We start from the raw sequence: 21539 nt of genomic DNA, 5'->3' as shown, positions 1-21539 counted from the left end.
AAAAAACACTTCTAAACACACATCCTCTTATCTTCATCTGGCAGAGAAAGAAACTAAGAGGGAGGAGACATTTTTTAGCTGCTCAGTATCAGTAATCACTCTGATTCTTTGCTAAGTTTCTGGCTTATTTCCTAGATGTGTAAGCAAAAAGAGAATTGTCTGGCTAAACGTAACTCTATTTTTATGACTCTTGGTGAAACCCCGCGGCTGCCTCCACTCTCTCTCTGGCACATCCACAATCAGACTCAGCGTTTGAAAGGCAATGGTTTAAGATCTCCGAGTCTTAGGAGACCTGTAACAAGTTATCGTGCTGATCCGCCAAGGCTGCAGTGTGTACGTTCAGCCCCATTTCTCACCGGACAGCACACAGCAGAGTTCGTGGGCAGATCCAAATTAAATGCAGACACGTTTCAGCCTGGGAACACAATCCAATTCCAGAAGTGAGAGATCAGCTTTATTAACCAACCACCCACCATCCCAGAAAGATGGCAGGAATCAAAACCAGACCTTTCTGGCGTTACACATGTGATTCCTGTCAGCACGGGCACCTCTACTCTGAACACTCCAGCTTCTTCTTTTGTCAGTTTCTAAGTTGCGCTCAGGGTGTCTCACATTCCCTGTCAGGCAAGAAACTCAAAGTAAAAGCCAGGGTGTTCTGACCACTGAGAAGAGCTCGTTGCTGTATTGCTAGAGGGAAAACCTCTGTGGGAATTCTGAAAGCAGGAAGGAAGGCTACCCTGGGGAGACTCCATCCTTCCACACTCATCTTCTCAGAGAAGCTACTCAGGCACAACCCACGGGCAGTGGCTCTCTGCCTCCCATCAGCAAGCAGGCACAAGGGGAGATCGAAGGGTCAGGTGTGTGTGGTGTGCTCCCTCACTCATGCCATGAAACTAAGATGGCTCTGTGGAATGGACAGCCAGCTTGGAAAGTACCCTTCCTTTACAAGCACACTGATCCTCAGACACATGTGCCCTAAGGCACGGATGAGAGGAATTATTACAGCCCAAAGCCAACTTGAGGCCAAGCCTCCATATCTTCTGTCAAAGTAAGGCTCCTCTCCTGAATGGGTTGACTTTACATCTGATGCATGGGAGGGTTTCTAAGACTATTTTGGCTAAAGCATTCTTATACTCCATTCTACAGTCCTCTGGAGTGACACCAGGAAAGAGAAAATCATTCAAGTCTTAGAAGTTGCCATGTTTCTAACTAGTTTCACAAGGCAGAAGCTTCCCACGTCACCATCATGCTTTGACCACTTTGACCACTTCCACTGATACAACCACCTGTTCCTCAGTACCACCCCTGCCTCCACCAGGACCTCCACCAGCTTCGTCTGTACCTCCTCTGGCTCCAGCAGCCCCGTCACTATCCCCACCTCCCACACGAGTGCCATCAACATCCCCATCCTTTCCATACCCACCAAACACCAGGCCACGACCACCTGCACCCTGCCCGTACCCACCTCGAAAGGTAGATGGAGAGACCTGAGTTTTAGGATTGAGTGGAACTGTCAGCTGTAGATGGAACTATCATGGGCGGTGCCCCCAAATGACATTATTGTCATTTCCAGAACTGTACAGATATTTTCAGGGTAAACTTTTAAAAACATTCCTGGGCTCTAAGCCCTGAGGTCTGGGTAAACTGTCAGATTCTTTCCTCATACACAGGCTTTGTTTTTACTGTCTGTTTACATTCTGCTTAACGCAAATCCTTCATATTGCCACGTGAGCCCACTTCTTCGTATCATGTCCTCTGTGGTGGAGACAGAGTCCAGCTGGGACTGTGTTTTTCAGAGATCTCTGAACACTCACGAACCAGGCTGCCGGCCTTTTTTTCAAGTTTCCCAGCCCACAAACACTCCCTAACGACAGTGATAAACGTAGCTTCTCCGCATCATTTTAACTGCGTTTTGTTTTTCTGACTATGGACATGAACATTTCCATTTTTTAAATCCTTCACTTGGATGGGGACCAAAGGTGTGGCAGGGGAAATGCAAGTCTTCAAAAGGTAGGCCTCACTCTCCTTCAGAAGTGGTCAGGCAATTCTGTTTCAGGACAGAGCCCTTCATGATGCCGCATGGTGTCAGGAAAGATGAGTCGAGTGGGGGCTGTCCCCTGTAGGGCACGCTCCGCCCTAGCCACTGTCTCCTCTCTTCTTTGTCTCCTGGTCTTGTCCCTCTCTCTTCCAGCCTCCCACAGGCTTTTCCTTAGTTAGCTGTCAAGAAACCTGGGGTCCCTGAGGGCGACCAGGCAGGACTACACCCATTCACAAGGAAAAGGATTATGAGTTAGGCATCAAACGTCAAGAGATCTTCCAAGGAATCCCATCTGAATGATCTTACCTCTGGCACTGTTTCCATCTCTGGCATTAACATAATCCTTGATCTGAAACTTCTCCACAAATGAAAAGCCCATTTTAAACAGAAAACAGATGGGACATTTCTGAAAGTCTCGTTGGCGAGAGCCTCAGGTTCACTCACGGCTTATAAACTTCATCCACAGAGGACGGCCAAGGGGCCGGGGAACCCAGAGTGCTTCTCCATGGGTGCCCCTTCTTCCCAGTCAGGGCAGCTCTAGACCGCTTCACCTGTGCTCTGTGTCCTTGGAGGATCCGGCACAGGGAGGTGTGGCCCCCGCCTCACAAAGGAAGCCAGGCCCGTTTGCAGCTGGGGTGAGGGCCAGTACAAGTGACAGGAGGGTTTGCAGACTGCCCTGAGGGTGTCACTCTGATGGAGCTGAGTTTGAGGCTGGGTCTATTTAAAGGTTCAATGTAAGAGCAGTAGCCCTGTGGGGACTGAGATGAAAGACAAGAGTCCCCAGGGCTCGTCATTGGTCCTCTGCCTCTCACTAGCCGGGTAGGCATCTGCCATTGGCTTGACTGCTGCATGCCTCAGATTCCTTTCTCTACAATGGGGATAATTATGGTACTTACGAATGCTGCACAGATCAGTACTTAGAGAGTTAATGTATATGAAGTACTTAGGACAGGGTAAACTCCAAATGTTTACTTAGACCACAAAGCAAAGGGTAGCTTGGAGGTACTAAGAGCATGTGCTTTCAAAGTGTCACATCGCAACTCCTCTTTTTTTAAAAATTGCACTCACACTGGTACCAAGTCCTCAGAAAGTATAGTAGAATACGCCATAGAAAGTGGGAAATGCCGAGTAAGGAAATTCGGGGGAAGTTGTAGGACTGCTTCAGAGCTGCCTCTGGGCTCATAACAGGGACAGCGCTGTGCTGGAGGGGAGAAGTACCTGGAGGACATGCAGATAGGGGCCTCTTGCCTTCGAAACAGCAGGTGGAAAGCTGGTCCTCTCCCTCCATGCTCTGTTCACCACTGGAGTCCACGCGCACGTCCTGAGCCCACGCGGTGCCCAGAAAACACTGGTGGGATGGCTGTGCTGCTGCCAGCCTCCTTCTCCTCCTGGCCCTGTGCTCTTTGGAGTGGTTCCCACTTCCAAAACGAGTGGTATGAGGGGCTGGGGATTTAGCTCAGCGGCACAGTACCTGACCAGCAAGTGCAAGGTCGTGAGTTCAATCCCCGGTACCGGAAAAACAAAAAAACAAAACAAAACAACAACAACAAAATAACCCAAACGAGTGTTCTGTTATACAGTAGGCATGCTGGAGGGAAGGGGTGGAGGTGTCCAGGGTCCTTTGTCCCAAGCCTCCTCCAGGCTGGCCTCCTGGGCTCTGCAACAGCTGCCTGACCGAGCTCTCTGCTGCCGGTCTTTCTCCCCGCAGCACATTTTCTACGGATCAGGTCAGGTGATCCGTTGAAAACCCACCTCTGATCACATCACTGCTGACAACAGTTAGGGGGACCTCAATGCCATCATCATAAATCTTAATCTTTAAATTACTCTGTAAATCCTTGGTGATCTGGGTGCCAGCTTCACTGGTTAATAAGCTTCATCTCCTTTCCTGACCTCAGGGCATCTGCTGCTCTTCCTTCTGCCCCAAATCCTTCCCTTCCCTCCACCTTAGCTAATGCCTATCAGCTTAAGTATCTCCTTGGTGGGAAACATTTTCAGCCCTCATTTACCTGTCATAGGACCCGGCACATATCCACCACCCCATGGTCATTAACAGCATCCATAATAACTTATCTGGTGCTGCTTCCTCTCCTGGTGTGGATCTCAGAGCAGAGCCAAGCAGAGAGTAGATGCTTGACAAATAGCTGCTGAATGTGTGATGAACTGTTGAATGAAACTGTGTGATGGCAACCCAAAAGCTTTCTCAACATCCAGTAAGTGGAGCTGGGAAAAATCCACTGTCTTTAGATCCAATTCATTCAATTAATGAAGGAATTCAGTCATCGTGAGGTATGAAGAATGTGACATTTCCCTACTCACTCAGTCCTGTCGCCTGGCTTTTCCTCTCAGGGAGCTGGCATTGATGACTCAGCCAGCTAAGCATCCACTCCCGGCATTCATTGTGCTTGGAGTCGGCAGGTGCCTGGAAGAACAAGGAGATGGTGGCTTGATAATTTTAATTATGTTTCTATACAAAATACATCACCATGAAGAGGAACTGGTGTCAAGATCCAGTATGCTGCCAAGGGAAGTTTGACATCAGTTAGAAATTTGGGGTTAGGCCAACCAGGGACTCTGAGTGTCTCTACATCCAGGAAGGAAGCCCGAAGGCTGGTCATTCCGGCCTCCTGGAGCTGGCCGTGAAGGGCCTGCCTGTATGAGTGCGGGAGCACATTGGGTGAGATGGCCTGCGCAGGGCCGGCCCCCGGAGGCTGGGTGGCTGCGATTCTCTCAGCTCCTGTGCCTGTGTCTCTGCAGAGCTGGTGGAAAGTGGGTTCACATCCTTCCCGCCCAGCCCAGCCCTCCCCCCTGCGGCATCTCTTGTGGGTTTTAATCTGGATGGGGGTGAGCACACATTCAAATCGAACTTCGCCTCTGGGCTCTGTTCCCATGGCTTCTCTTGGCCCAGGAGGCTATGCCCCTAGAAGGAGCTAAGGTCCGGGAATGTCCGTGACACGGGGGCTCTGCCTCCCTTCTCCGTCCCTGCCTCCCTTTCTGTACCTGAGGAGGAAGGCGTGGCAGTGGACAGGACACAGCACTGACTCCTCAGCTTGGCACACAGGTGCACAGAGGGCTCAGAGGGGTTTCTCTCCCAGTGTCATTTTTGATTTTTAATTTTTAAAATAGCGCATAGTAGTTACACAGAGTAACAGTTCCTTTCAGCATATTCCCGCATGCATGGAACATGGGTGAATTTTGTCTCCCATCATCCTACTTCCCTTTCTCTTCTCCACTTCCCTTTTCTCCTGCCCCTCCTCCTAGTCACTGCCTCTCCTCTCCTAGTCTCCTGTCTGATCTGAGACCTGGTCACTGAAGTCAGCTGAAAAACCGAGGAACCGTGACCTCGCCGTGCCCGATGGTGAGGCAAGCCCCCAGCGGAGCGGCGCAGGGCAGTGTTTCCTGCTCTGTCCCCTTTCTCTTTATCTGCCACCCTGCTGAACTTCTGGCTCACAGCACTTGGAGGCACACAGGCTCCTGTCCCTGCCAGGCTCAGTGAGAATGCACCCACTGCTTCCAGGAGCTCAGCCAAAAACACCGTCGCCAGAGAACGGGCCCTACTTGTGCGGAGGAAATGTTCACTCCCACCGCATTTGGACACCAAGAAAACTCCAGTGCGCACACAGGTGCATTTTTTTCCAGGCTCTACTTTTGTGAGACACAAATTAAGTAATTAAAGATTAGTGAGCATCATGCCATGAGGGGTGAATGCTACAGAGCTCTGCAACCAAGGTAAACAGTGGGAATGTCCCAGTTCCATGAACCTGGTGTGCCATTTCTACCCACGCCCTCGGAAATTCAAGGCCCTTCTGAAGGAAGTGTGAAGAAAGTAGATGTTGGTAGAAATCATAAGGTATATCTATCATTCTCTGAAATCCATCATTCAGTGCTGTATGGTACGGGCAGGAACTTTCAGTTAAAGAAAAAACCAGAATAACCACAACACTCCATTGCGAGGACACCTGAGAAGAGCAGGGCTCAGCCCGCGTGTAAAGAACACACACTGTGCACAGAGCAAAGACTGAGTGAAATTACTGATTTGTTTGCGACAGAAGAGTTACATCTCCAAATACGAAGTATATCAAATCAATTTGTAACTCCCGCCATCTAATACCTTTCCATTCTTACAGAGGTAGAAAAGCTTAGTTCTTACATTTCCTCAATAAAATTATCCTTGATGTTCTGGAATGAGGTTTCTACAAATCTAATATATGGCTCCTGAAATAGCCGATTAAAAATGATGACTTGTTCTAATCTACTGCGTTTTCTGGCAGGGCATGTGATTATGATCAGTCGGACAAAGGTCAATAAGAATGAATGGCATCTGTGCCCAAGGCAGCCCTGAGAAAGTTTTCAAAACCAGATAAGAATTTAATATAGGAAATTTTTGTCCACCTAATCAAATTTAGATGGCCCAACACTGCCTGGAATTTGTGCTGCAGATCGTAATCTGCAGGTGGTGTATACATGAGTCATGCATCTTGGAAAGGAGCGCCTAAACGGGGAAAGTTTTTGTTTTTCTTTGAAGGGTCAAAGGTTCTTATCAGAGACCTGCTTCTAAATAAAAATAATGATACTTGTTCTTACAATCTGTGCATCAGGAATTCAGCGGAGATGACCTAAGCAACTTTCTGCTGTGCGTGGCTCTGACCAAGGACCTTAGGCAGTCATCAGCTGACATCTGGTCTGGCTGGAGGGTCCAAGGTGCCACAGACCTGGTGGGCTGGCAAAGGGCTCAGAAGCCAGGCTCCTTCTCTGTTTGTTGCCCTGGCTTCTCTACACGGCCTCTGTATCAATATTTGGACTTCCGATCTGGCAGCTCAGTGCTGGGAGAAAGAAAGTGGAAGCTGCCAGGTTTTTAAAATCTGGGCCTCAACACTGGCACCCCGTCACTTCAGTCTGTGCAGGAAGTTTTATTCTGTTGGTCAGACAAGTCACAGCGCCTGCTCAGACGCTATGGGAGGAAACATAGGCTCCTCCTCTCACTCCACGTGGCAAGGGATTTTCAGCCAGACTTCCCCTGTGAGGGGGTGGGCTGGGGAGAGGAGAAGGTGGCGAGAATTAGAATTTGGGGGTGTCTTCAGGCAGCCTGCGAACAGAATCCAGAGGGCCTTATAGTCGTCAAGTTGCCATGTAAATTCTTTCTTATGCTACTTCTGCTCGCAACATGATTACACAAAGCGCTCTTTCATTTGACGGACATTAGAGACTGAAGTGCAAAATGCAGTTTATTCAAAGGAACCCCATCTCCGATCCCTTTATACTGTCTCTCTCTTTTCTTTTTGGTGGTGGTACTGGGGATTGAACTCAGAGCCTTGTACATGGTAGGCAAGCACTCTATCACTGAGTTACATCCCCAGCCCTTTCGTGTAAAAGAACTGACAGACTTTCTCTTGTCTTTGATTATTGCTGTCTGGAGAATGCTCCTAAGGTTTACTGAGAAGGAAAGTTCCATTGCTCTGTGTAGGCAGGAATGGCACAGCCTAAAGCTGCCCTCTGCTCCCCTGCTGTGCCCTTTGCCATAAGCTCAGGCCAACTTTCCTTTCTGGGTACAGAGGGAAAGGAATGAAGCCATAATTTGTAGCTTTGCCCCTCAGAGCTGGAAGGGCCCCTGATAGGTTATCGGTGGATCAGTAACGTTGCCAAGGCATGATATGGAGAATTAGGCCTCGATTTCAGTCTAACTTTGCCACTTCTTCTCTTAGCTCTCTCCTTTGACGTTCATCCAGTGTCTGTGACCGTAACATACGCAGTGTATGACTGTGAGAATTTCCTTGCTTCAACTCCAGTGTGGCTTCGGACCTGGCAAGTGACGTTTCAGACAAAGCAATCAAAGCAGATGAGAAGTCCCATTTCTATTCTGCATCATAAACGGCACCGGGCTCACAATCAGCCTCTCGGCTTCAGATGTCCGTCTCCACATCACAGTGCCCTGAGCGGTGCTGCGCCTCAGGTGCCAGCAGAGCCATGAATTAATCATACTGAGAAAGGATTCTTCTCCTTATGGTAACTTCCTAATGGCTTTAAGTGGTTCTTTTGTTTGTTTTTTGAGACAGGGTCTCACTATGTAGCCCAAGCTGGCCTTGAACTCACGATGATTCTCCTGCCTCAGCACTGACATAACAGACATGTAGCACCATGCTTGGCTTTAAGTGTTTTTAGATCATCAAATTCATGACCAAACAAAATGGAAAGGGAGAAATAGAGGGGAAAGAAGGAATAAAGAAAGTAGATTTTAGATGAAAACATTAGGGCCTGTTGTCATTGGAAAGGAGTGATCAGGATAAATCAGCTCTGACATGAACATGTAATGTCAAGGTAAAATTTGTTTCTAGGTTTACACAAATTTGAGGTGCGCACAATATTTCAGGAATAGATACATTGAAAAGCGGGAAGCAGGCACCTGCTTGTTGTGAATGTGTGTGTTTGTCTCTGTTCTTTCCTGTTCAGGTATTTGCAAAGGACCGATTAGGTGGGATGAGGTTAATCAACAGTTTCCTAGGTGAGAAAGGAGCAACCTGTAGGCTGTGCAGTTCTCCCAAAGACACGAATTCTGTACTGACCACTGAAACCCTGGCTGTGTGCCACAGGCATGCATTTTGATCAGGATGTGCAGTTAGTGTGGAAATTGTGCTGCAGTCACAGGTGCCTAGCACCAGCGTGTAGATAGCCTCACATCGGAGTGAGGACCTCACAGCTCCCCACTGTGGCAGTGAGATGTCCACCCACCCCACACCCTACTCCATCCTCTGCTACTCTGCCACCAGTTTTCATTCTCTGATAATAAGAGTATTTGAAGAGTAATCAAAACACCTTTTCTGTATAGATTTATTGAATTCTCGCAGCCCCGTGTTATAGGTTGGACTTGAAATCATTGAGTCATTTGACCAAACTGACATAACTACAAATGGTAGATGGGGTGGCTGGTTGCCAAGATGGCCCCCAGTGATCTTCACTTCCTACTGTCCCCGTCCTTGTGGGTCGCACTGCAGTGTGTTGGGTTTGGTTCATGTGACCAATAGAATGTGGAAGAAGTGATGTGGAGACTTCCACAAGGACAGGCACAGAGGTGCCTTGTCGTCAGCCCACTCACCTGCCAGCCATGCAAACGAGCTGCCTTGTGGAAGCTGAGTCCCTAGACCCAGGAAGGACTTTGGCTGGCTGCAGTCTCAGGAGAGATAGCATTGATAATAGTTACTGCTACTGTGCAGCAGCAGATTCTGGGACTGTTTGTTACACAGCAAAAAAGATCATTAGCATAGTATCTCTGGGATTCCAACTTACTTGAACTGAGGCCAGCACCCACCCTCGCAATTGCTGTGCTAAACTACCATAAACCAAACTTCCTTGTTGGATTTTTTAGCCTTTTCTTCCACCCCAACAGCCCTCTAGATATGATCTATCATTACCACTGGAAAGAAAATGGAGCTTGGTGTGGGTGAGGGGTCCAGGGGAGAGTGACAGCTGGCCAGTCTCCCTTGCCTTGCTAGTGAATGCGGCTTGCTCAAGGCCTAGGGGGAAGCATCTGAGGCCATCACAGACTTCGGAGGCTTGTGGTCTGCCGGAGGAGCAGCATCTCCTCTACAGAAGGAAAAGTGCAGGTGGTAGGAGGTAAAGGGGCAGAAAGGAGAGGAGAGTCCTCGCAGGGGGGGGACAGTGGTGTTGAAAAAATGGATGGGACCCAGCAGGAGAGAGGGTAGTGACAGCAATGGGCTGAGTGGGTGGCATCAGAGTCAGGGGGGATGGAAGTGAAGCTCAGAGCGGGAGTGTGCCGGAGCCGTGGCACTGTCATACACAGACCAATCTTCCTGGAGCCCGGGGGTCCTGCGGCCGGCTGAGGAAAGCAGGCCAACCTCACAGAGAGCAGCCGGGGCCACAGGCTTCACAGCCAGTGCCCAGGTTCTGCCCTGCCCCTGCTTCTCCACTTCCTGCCCACGTGACCTCAGACTGGCATTCTGCTTCCTGGACTCCCGGTTTCTGCACCCATGAAAACCCCTTCTCCAAGGGCTTTTATGAGTAATTTGATTCACTCATGAAGAGCTACTGAGCACCAACATGACCTGGTCTGGGTTCTTGGGCTGCATCTGCGGGGAAAGTCAGGCCCATAGTCCCGTGCCTCTCACAGGGTTAACACGGTTGAATGTACTACAGCAGCACTCGGAGGAGAGACTGGAACCAAATTATCTCTCAGGATGTTTAATAAACCTTGTCTCTTGGTAAGATTCGGCAGGGATGGGCCTGGTGGGTAATAACACATTCTCTGAATGAATTAATTATCTGTCTGTCACCTGAGACACTTAGTAGAGGGAACCAATTAATTGTCCAGAGACTTCTCTGAGCCCTGAGAAAGCCAAGGATAAGACGCCTCGGCAGTGAGTTGCTCAAGGGAAAGTTAGCAATGAAAACATCAAAAGGGACCCAAAAGAGACTTCCCACCTGACAGCACCAGGACAAGCACAGAAAACACTGTTCTGTTTTGAAGGAACAAACCCTTGTGCCAGCTGCACGTACTAAGATACAGAGATACCAAGAGATGCCAGATTTTCCAAGTTCCATTTTCTCTTCACTCAGTAGCTTTGCCCCAAATAGATCTCTTTGCTCTTACATGAATGTCTGCTGGGTTTTTAAATTCTCCTCTCTAAGACATGAAGATATAGCATCTCTATTCTAGTCCCAAAGGAGCACACTGGCATCCGAGAGACTTAGGACGCAGAAGAGGGCGTGGGTGGCTAGGGAGAGTCCTACAAAGGTGGCGTGTGTGTGGATGTGCAGTCACCGCTGTATTCGAAGAGAATGCAGCTAACCCCACAGGGCTTTTCCAAATGTGAGTTTTCATGAGGCACTTGAACCCTGGTTTTCCTTGAAGTTCTTTCTTATTTCCTTCTTTTTCTTCCCTCCTTCTTCCTTTTTCCTTCCTTTTCCTCTTCCTTCCTTTTCATTTTCCCCTTTTCTTCCTTGTCTCCTTCTTTGATTCTTTCCTTCTCTCTTCCTCCTTCTCTTTGCCTCTCCTTTCTTCTCTCTTTTCTTGATTATTTCTTTCCTTTTCTCTCCCTTTCCATCTTCCTTCCTTTTCTTCCTCTCTCTTTCTCCTTCCTTCTTTCCTTCCTTCTTGAAAAGCAACCATCCCTTTTCACCCCATTCCCCAAATCTTTTGGGTTGTAAAGACAGAATTAAAATGTAGCCAGAAGTTGAAAAGATGTGGCCAAGAACCTTAGTGCAAAAGACCTTGTGCATCTGTGCCAAGCTTGGCCCACACAAATCTGTCCCTGTCTGTGCAGGAACAACAGCACCTGTGGGTCCTGGGAAGGCATCTGAAAGAGCAATGAAAGCACAACACAGAGCCACAGCCGTAAGCTTGCATTTCTCCCCTTGGCACCTCCAGTGCATTCAATTATAGTATTTACATGAGACGGAGGAGGAAGAGAAGCACCTTGCCCTGTCAGTGACAGGAGTGGTCCTGGGCAGCTCTCTCAGCCTTCTTCACTGAGTGACCCCATGCGGCAGACATCGCTGCTGTGCGGGGACCTGCACAGGGCTTGAGGACCTCTGCTCTCCTTGGCAGTGCTGCTCCTTCCTGCTGCGGAAGCTGAGACAGCAACACCTCAAGTCGTGCTCCCACTCCACAGCTCCCTGCAGGCCTGCAATAGAACACAGCAGCCCCTGAGCCTCAGGGAGGGTCTCAGCTAGCACTCACAGAAAATTCCAGGGAGGACCGAGCTCTCTCCCACCTCCAGGACCGTGTCGTCAGCATACAGATGAGGGGACCGGGCTCAGACAGGCCACTCATTTTGTTGGTGCACAGTCGGGACCAGAAGCCTGGCTCATGGGTCCCAAAGTCACCTGCCTCAGTCTAGAAGGAACAGACGACCACCTTCCCCGGGAGGAGGGCTAAGCTAAGTGCAATCGCGGGCTTTCTACAACACCCCTACAGGGCACTGATGTGGGCCATTGCTGTCATTTCACGGAGAAGGAAGCCAGGGCAGAGAGCTTGAGACGTTTGCTGAGCCCCACAGCTCACAAGGCTGGGTCCTCCTCCGCTCTTTAACAGCCACCCGAGTGCTACTGGGCCTCACAGTGAGTGATGGACAGCTCAGGCTCCAGCAGCCCTGAGCATCAGGGCCACAGGCCTGAGAGCCTTTCCCAGGAGCTCCGATCACAGGGCCCCCGGGATCTGCTCCCTCATGAATCTGTCTGTTTTTCAATTTTTTATTTTAGCATAATTTTTATTAGTACATATTTGTACATATTTGCAGTACATGGTTACACTCATCACTAATTCTTTTTCTAGCCCCTTCTCCTCTCCTCCCACCCCTCCTCCATCTCTTGGTCCCCTCCCATCTTGCAAAGGTTCTATCTCCCTGTTTCTTATTACACGTCTTTTATTTTACTGTTTAATTTATTTATACTTTGGGTTTCTTACATAAGAGAAACCATTACTTAAGCTGTGTGTCGGATTTATTTTGCTTAACATTGTGGTCTAGGTGCATCTATTTTTTCTACAAATAACTCAAATTTATCCTGCTTCATGGCAGAGTAATACTTCATTGTGTATAAACACCATGTTTTCTTTATCTGTTTATCTGCTGATGAACAAATAGGCTGCTTCCAAGACTTATTTAGCTGTTATGAGTTGTACTGCTATCAACATAAGAATGCATGTACCACTGTCATATGATGCCTTTAACTCTTTGGGGAAGATACCTAGAAAGGGGATAGTTGGGTCAGAAAGAATTTCTAGTTTTAGCTCTTCGGGGAATTTCCATACTGATTGCCATAGTGTTCGTACTAGTTCATGTTCCCACCAACTATGCAGAAGGGGTCCTTCTCCACACTGCAGCTTCACCAACATTTGTTATTATTTGAGTGCTTGATGATGGCCATTCTTCTGGAACAAGATGGAAACTCCCTGCTGTTTTACTTTGCACTTCCCTAATGGCAGAAGAGAGATACTGAGGATTTTCATGCATTTGTTGGCCATTTGAACTTCTTCTGACAAGTGTCTGTTCTTTTCAGTGTCCCATTTTTTCATTGTGTCTTCTATTGGAGGGTGTTTGAATTGTTTGAGTTCTTATATGTTCTAGATATTAGCCCTTTGTCTGAGGAACAGCTGAAAAATTCTTTTTTCATTCTGTAGTTTGTTTCTTCACTCTTTTAGTTGTTTCCTTCACTGTCCAGGTTTTTTAATTTTCATATAATCACGTTACTTGATTGTTGATGTTATTTTTTGTGCAACTGAGGTTCTTTTCTGAAAGTTTTTGTCTACACGTATGTCTTTAAGAGTTTTATCTATTTTATCTTCTAGCAGATTAAGTGTTTCTGTTTTGACATTTAGATCTTTGATTTATTTTGATTGTAACTTACTACATGGTAAAATATACCCATCTAGATTAAATTTTGTGCATGTGGATAGCTGATTTTCCCAGCAGAGTTGATAATGAGCTACTTTTCTTCCAGCATGTTTTTGGGCCCTTTGTAAAATGCACTAATGTGCCGGGAGCTGTTCCTGAATCCTCTGCCCTGTTCCCTGATCCACATGTGCACTTTTAATCATTATGGCTCTGTCTTATAGTTTGAAATCTGGAATTTGAATCCTCGTGCTCTGCCTTTGTTGCCCAGCATTGCTTTTGCTGTTCTGGGTCTCTTTTGGTTCCATATGAATTTTAGGATTGCTTTCTCCAGTTCTGTGAGGAATGCTGTTGGTATTCTGATTGACATTGCATTGAATCCGTATATCAGTTTTGAAAGTATGACCATTTTGACTATATTGGTTCTGCCTCTCTGGAAACAGGGGATATCTTTCCATTTTCTGATGTCCTCTTCATTCCCCTTTTTCAGAGTACTGCAGCTTTCATTATAGAGGATTTTCACTTTCTTGGTTGGGTTAAGTATTTAATTTTTCTTGATGCTATTGAAAATGGTGTTGTTTTCCTAATTTCTTTCTCCATGAGCTCACCATTGGAATACTTGAGTGCTATTGATTAGTGTGTCGATTTTATATCCTGACATATTGTTGAATTTGGCTATTAAGTCTTTTGGTCATCTATGTAAAAGATCACATCATCTTCAAATAATGACAATTTGGCTTCTTCCTTTCCTATACATATCTTTTATTTCTTTCTCTTGCCTGATTCTGGCTAGTAATTTGAGTACTATTGAACAGGAGAGGTGATAACATTCATCCTTGTCTTGTACCTGATCTTAAAGGAAAGCTTTCAGCTTTTTCCCACTTAATAAAATGTTAGCAATAGATTTTTCATAAATGGTTATCATTAGATTGAGATAATGTCCCTCTATAACTATTTTCTTCAGAGTTTTTAACCTAAATGTATATTGGATTTCATCAAAGGTGTTTTCTGCCTCTACGGAGATCATTATGTGACTTTTGTCCTTGCTCTGTTAAGTGGTATATTACATCTATTGATGTGTCCATGTTGAGTTATTCTTGCATCCTTGATGAAGCCTACTTGGTCATGATGTGTGATATTTTTGATGATTTGTTGAATTCTGTTGCCAGTATTTTGTTGAGAACTTTTGCACCTATGTTTGCTAAAGGGATTGGCTCCTAGTTTTCTTTTTCAGTTGAGCCCTTGTCTGGTTTTAGAATTATGATAACATCAGCCTGCAGGAATGATTTTGGTGTACTCCTTCCATTTCAGTTTCTTTAAAGACTTGAAGAGTATTGGCATTAGGTCTTACCTAAAGTTCTTACAGAATTTAGCAGTGAATCCACTGGGCCCTGAGCTTTTCTTAGTTGGTAGTTTTTATTAACTATTATTATTATTACTGCTTCAATTTTCTTGTCTGTTATGAGATTATTTAGCATTTTAAAACCTTGTTTGCGTTTTAGCCATTCACAGGTATCTATCCTTTTTTTCTGTACTATCTAATTTATTGGCATACAGATTTTTGAAGTATTTACTAGGAATCTTCCACAGACACTATTGTGAGAGGAAAGGATTTGTGTGATCCCCGAACTTTGCGCAGCCATGAAAGTTTCCATTGGTTTTATTTTTTTCTTGCACTGAAGTTTGCAGGTTGATTAGTGGAAAGATTTTGTTGCTACTATGGAGATCTCTTTAGTTAGTGTTTGCTTTTCCACGTACACTCTGGGTGTGACTAACTATAGGCCTCTGCCTCTGTTCCAAGATCCACCCACCTCAGTTAATTTGGGAGCTTGTTTGGAGGTTCTAGCAGGGAGTGCCGCTACTCATATACCCTTGACCTAGGAAATGGTCCTTCCATAACAGGAAGACTATCCTCTTCCACCAAGTGCACAGCTTCCGGAGGGACACAGGAGAGAAAAGAAGTACCCGCCTAGCCAACCAGATCAGCTGAATCAACCCTGGAGATCAGTGGGGTGACAGATGTCACAGCCAGATCACCCTCACATCCTGGGAAGGGTGTAGTATTATTGGCCCAGAACCCAGTTACCTGAAAAATGAACCACAGTATTTTTGATGACACAAGACAAACTAAATATTGATACATAGTAAAAGCTAATTGATATAACAACTATGCCACCCCAGCAATAGCAAAAAAATTAGCAACAATAATAGACTCAGAGACAGACTAGATATTGACCATAAGAAACAAAAAAGATATCACTGTACCACCTTTAACCATAAAAAGAGATCCATAATTATACTTTAGACACAAAGACAAACCCAATGTTGACATGTTAGAAATACCTACTAAATATACCATCATTAATAGAAAAGATTTCTATAATAATAACATAGAGTGAACTAAATATCTAAAGATTAATACAGCTTAACAGTAATCCTAGTAAAGATGGAGTGGTGAGGGAATGGAGGAATGACAAGAGTGAAATTTGGAAGCTATAGAAAAGATGAGGAGGAGGACAGAAAAGTGAGATAAAAGATCCTATTGATGAGTAAAAGAAAATTAATAGAATTAGATAAAGCAGAAAAGAACAAATGAGAAAGAGATGTAAAAAGCAGAGAGCAAATGAAGAAAAAGAAAAGAGAACAAGGAAAAACGCAACCACCTCCCAAAAAACAAAACAAAAACAAAACAAACAATAAAAAAAAAAAAATGAAGAAGGAAAGTAATGAGGACCAAAAATTTCCCCTGTGTTTTTGATTTTGTTTTTTTTGGGGGGGCGGGGGGGGCGGTTTCCAGTACCGGGAACTGAACTCACGATGTTGCACTTGCCAGGCAGGCACTATGCCGCTGAGCTAAACCCCAGCCCTCCTCTGTGTTTTTGGATGAATGGTCTCTTTCTAGGCTCTGCAGTCCTGGAGTCCACCAGACTGAGAAAGAGATAACATGTCACTGCTGAGACCTAGTTTGTTTCCACTCTCATGGGTTTTCTGTGTGAATGTCTGCCTTTCTTGCTGATCTATGATCTCTTCCTTAGGGCTTCCGTCACTCCAGCAGATCCAGTTTCTGTATTCCCCTGTGTGCACCAAGTCACAGCTTTCTCTGCTCTGCCTAGCTTTACAGCCTTTGGGTTTGTGAGATGCCCTTCTGCTCCAGAAGCCCCTCTGTCCATACACCCCAAGCTACGGCAGTCATCCAAGCCACGCCACGTCCCTGCTCTTTGGTAGATGAGAGAAGCGAGAAGACTGCTGAGCTCTGTGTTGGACGTAGACAGCAGGGAGCAGTTAAAGCCAACAACTGGACTTAGTGCTGGCATTTTTAGACAGAGCCCTCTCTGAAAGCCACACACTACTGCCTGGCTTCTTACCATGGATGATGGGGCCCCTATGTCCTTCCTGGCCAGAAATTAAACATTTTTTGGGGTGCGGGTCTTTCTTTTGTGGATGTCTCTTGCCCAATCACTGTGATAAAGTAGCGCTAGAAATTCTGGAGAGAAGTTGTTCTGTAGTTGTTCTTTGACTTCGTTTTAAACAATTTACCCCTCCCCAAAGTGGCTCCAGATTAAACCCTCCCAGATATGGTGGGTGCTGCCCTGGACTTCTCCAACTCTAGCCTGGCTTGTGGGAGGAGTAGAACCCCGTGCTGTTTTTGCAGTTGACAGTGGCCCTGAGCTTTCCCAGGGGCTCGTGCTGCCCTCCCTCTGCTGTTTCTCCGGGAATTGCTGACCCTCTCTGGGCCTCCCTGAGCAGTGGAGATGGGTGCCTCTCCCTGGAAGTGGGTGAGCCTTGCACACTTTTCCCTGCAGTGTGCTCTGCTTCTCCAGCTTCCCTGTAGTTTCCAGGTTTCCTGTCGGCTCCTTCCTAATTCTCAAAAATCTACTTCTTTTTTTTCCTCTTCATCAAGTTGTTGTTTTCTTTTTCTTTTTTTGTTTTTTTGTTTTCTGTTTTTCTTCTGGTACCAGGAATCGAACTCATAACCTTGCACTTGCCAGGCAGGCTGTGCCGCTGAGCTAAATCCCCACCCAAGCACAGTGACAGCCACCTCCCACCAAGTTGTGGTTTTCAAGGTGTCTCAATTTCAGGTCCCAAAGAGGCTGTACTTTATTACAAATCTCTGCTCCACCATTTTAATCTCCCTTCATTTGTTTCCTTTTGGTTTGCTTTTCTTTTTTCAAAGAGCTGCTCTTGTTTCTTCTGTACATTTCCAGGCAGTCTTCTGGCTCTCTCTTTGAGTCTGTTAACTCTCCAGTATGATTCTAATGAGTCCCTTTTCTGGTTGTGATCAATTGGTTATAAACACTACTGCACTCAGACGAGTCTGAATGCCTTTTCTGATTAATTAGTCTAAAGCCAGCTTCTGTGGTTTGCAGATAAAGAACCGTGATACTCTATACGTCAAATATTTAATATAACTCATTAATTTATACTCATTCAAAATTGATTTAGTACACAATTAAATAATCCAAGTCTCCTGTCTTTTTTATGAGAAAAAAAGACAAAGAATACAAAACCACAAAAACTTTTCTAGTTTTGCTTTTGTTGTTGATTACTTATTTTTATGTAACTTGAATATATATGAACAAATGAACATTGCTTCATCTGACCACAATGCTAATAATTTTTGTCATAAACTTCCCTTATGTTTATCATACCTTATGCCTTAAATTTTTCTCGAGAAATAAATATGCAGCCATGATGGTAAGAAAGTCTTTGAATATATACTTCATCCCCTATGCTTTCTTTTTATCTGTTAGGGTAAAAATATTTTATTTTCTTATGTCCATGACTAGAGGAAAATACTGTATTTTCATAACCATTACTCTCAAGTGAAATTCTGAAGTGAGTCCTGAACCCAACAGACTACATTATGTTTGGTATTTTATGAGTAACTCATTGCCACAGTGACAACACCACAAAACACAGTGGTGGGAATACTAAGCACTGACTGAGCTTGTAAGTCTGTGGATCAGCTAGTCCCCATGTCTGGGCCTGGCTGCCTTTACACCGCACAGGCACCCACCCTGGGCATCCCTGCTGGGTCCTGCCATCTTGGCTGAGTCCTCCCATGTGTTGGGGCAGGAGGTGAGCTGGCTGTCAGCTGGCCTGGGCCACCTGGTATGATATGGGTATATTCTCCTTGTGAAGGCAGAGAGAAGAAGCAGAACTATGCAAGCATCTTTTCAAGAACTTGCTTCCCTCATCTACAAAGACCCCTTCAGCTAAAGCAATCCATGTGTCCGAGCTCAGAACCCAGGACTGAGCCATTGATTCCTCCTCTTGCTGGGAGGAACTGTCAAGGCACACTGCAGAGGGCATAGGCCCCAGATGAACTGAGGCCATTCATTCAATCCATCCACCACAAATAAAGTATTCTGCCACTTAGAACTATGCCTTATATAATTTAGAAGAGTGGTAGGCCACATATTCTGAATATAGAATACAACATTTCTGAATATAGAATATGACATTTCTATTCTGAAACAATGCAGGTCTACCAATGTTAGATTTAGTATCTACTATGTGCTCAGTGGGATGAAAGGAGCTACTGGCAATCTCGAAAAGGTGCAGTGCAGAGAAACAAGGAGTACTGCAAACTCTGAACCTGCAGCACACTCAGTCTCACTGAGTTGGCAAGAGCACAGTTTATTTCAAGCTGTCTTGTTCTAGGGGCAGACTCCAAAGTAGTAGCAGTTAAGACACTTCCCAAAAGTACCTGTGGCAGTTAGTATTTATTATTACAATGAAACAATGGGTCTCAAGAGAATGCCACTGACCCAACGTGCGCCCTGCGATGAGCACTGCTGGGGACTCATCCCAGTGACAGAGAGCAGAGCCCTACCTAAGGTCCTCGGTACTTCAACAGGCTTTTCTAATTCCTGGGGTGAATGGGTCACCTGCACACGCAGCTCCCCATGAGCAAGCAGTGTCACACAGTTTGGGTCCTGACTGTCCTACCGAGGCTCAGGGCAGCACCACTGGGAGGTGGTCCAGTGGGAGGTGCTGAGGTGGTAGGAGATGTGCCTCCAAGAGGACTGCAGGGTCTGGGCCCTCCCCTTTTCTTTTTGCTGCCTGGCCTAAGGTGAGCGGTTTTGCTCCACCACACACTGCTGCCAGGATGCAGCCTCAGCACACACCCACACCAAAGCAACGGGGCCACTGACCATGGACTGTACCCTTCAGGACTGTGAGCCCTGGGATAAGGATGGCACTCAGCAACAGCACACTTGCACAGGTTCAATCCTAGGGTCAGAGAAAAAAGGAAAGAGAGACAAAAGAAAGCAAAACCCATGAGCCAAAACAGACCTGCTGTCTCCACAAGTTTATTACCTCAGGTATGTTGTTACAGTTTACAGAAAGCTAACACAACTGTCCTGCAGCCTTTGGATGGGGCACATAGATAAAAGATAACACTAACCCTCAATCCACATTATGCAATAAGCCAGCTTTTAAAAATTAAAGTAAGGGTTAGAGCTAGTGCTAAAATGGGCTCAGACCTGTGTGTGTGTGTGTATGCACATGTGTGTGTGTGTGAGCACGTGTGCCTTTTCAGTGGGGTTAGAGGAAACAAAATTAAAAGAATAGTGGATAGAGGGCTGATAGATAGTGATAGACAGCTCAGTGATAGATTACTTGCTTAGCATACACAAAGCCCTGGGTTCAAACCCCCAGCACTACAAAAAAATTTTAATTAAAAAAAAAACAAATATTTAAACTGTTTTAAAAAGCAAAAAGGACCGAGCTGCCATATTCACTGTTTATGTCCCAAGAAAGTCCTCAGCTGCTTGATGAGTGAGGATGGCACTACAAAAGAGGACAGTTCTAGATGCATGGCAGAAAACACAGTAGCGGCACCTGACCTCTGTCTAGAGCACTGACCCTCCTAAGTACACTCTCTTATGACAACGATGCATGTTCAGGCCTCCTAGAAATAATCAAGAAGCCTTTTCAAGTGGTGCAATACTATGCTCACTTAGTAATGAGTAGAATATGCACTTTTACTACCAAAAAGACCAATTATTAGAAATAAAAAGTAGTAGTTTACAATATGGAGAGTCCTTCATTCCTCAGCATTTTTGTATTCTAACAAACATTAAACTATATGGGGGACCCTTCCGAGGCACTGGTCATGTGTAGTTTTGCTGCACGACATCAGGAATGACAACTGGATTAAACATCAAAAGCCATGGTTGTCTGTTCTGCTACACTTTGAAGGCACCCTTCTTTCTCCTGACCAGTGGGCTCCTCCTGTACACAACTTCCCATGCAAACTTCCTTTGTTGGTATCAGGGGCACCCAACCCCTCAGGACTTGTAGCAGTCCTCTGCCTGTGCGGGGCTGGGTGCACGGTGGCGGTGAGTGATGGGCTGACCACTGGAGCTTCATCTGTATTTTTTGCCGCTGCCTTTACCCCCTGAGCTCTGCTTCCTGTCAAACAAGCTGTGACCGTAGACTCTCAGAGGAGCAGCTATTCTATGATGAACATCCCATGTGAGACATGTAGGATTCCCGCTCACCCCAACCCTCCCTCCTTCTCCATGGAAAAAATACCTTCCACAAAACTGGCCCCTGGTGCCAAAATGTTGGGGGCTGCTGGTTAATATCCTAGCATTTTACACCAGCAAAGCCTTTAGAAGGAACTCAATATAATTACGCATGTTTTTCCAACATATAATGTTGCAACAGAGAGGCAAATAGTAGAACCATTTTCCCCAAACCATTTAACAGTCCCCGGGGAGACATGGTTTCCTTTCAAAGTAAGTTATATTTCAATTCATAGAATGTTTTTATTACCCAACTTGGACTAAATAGACTGTTTTGGAACTGATTCCTTGATTGTCTCAATAACATTCAGCTAATGAAACATAGTAAAAGGATAACCTGAAAAGATCCAGGTAAGATTTCCTGTAAACCATCTTGCCTCCCCCACTTACTCTTTGACTACGTCAGATACGATCGCTACATTTAAATCAGTCCTATAACTTGACACACATGCCAGCTTGCCAGGAGAAGACAATGCCCAGTGTAATGAAAGAGACTGGTGCATCATGGGTACATTCTAGAACAGTCCACCCAAGGCAACATAAAAACTCCAATGTATGTTTCTTTAATACTGAATGTAGAAATGATGGAGTAGAATACTTTATTTTTTTTTTAGATTCTCA

At 45.8% G+C, this 21539-nt stretch overlaps 1 long non-coding RNA gene across 1 annotated transcript; it reads right to left on the bottom strand.

Annotated features, from left to right (window-relative positions):
* Nucleotides 1-245: 245 nt before the first annotated feature.
* Nucleotides 246-2574, bottom strand: LOC102014811. Its single transcript, XR_261372.1, has 2 exons — nt 1466-2574; nt 246-415 (listed from the first exon to the last, which is right to left on the bottom strand). It is a non-coding gene; the product is annotated as an uncharacterized LOC102014811 (long non-coding RNA).
* Nucleotides 2575-21539: the final 18965 nt, after the last annotated feature.

The sequence above is a fragment of the Chinchilla lanigera genome, unplaced genomic scaffold (assembly GCF_000276665.1).
Source record: "Chinchilla lanigera isolate Chin_1 unplaced genomic scaffold, ChiLan1.0 scaffold00028, whole genome shotgun sequence".
NCBI classification, from domain to species: Eukaryota; Metazoa; Chordata; class Mammalia; order Rodentia; family Chinchillidae; genus Chinchilla; species Chinchilla lanigera.
The sequence above is the reverse complement of the archived record's forward strand: the minus strand, read 5'-3'. Positions and strand labels throughout refer to the sequence as shown.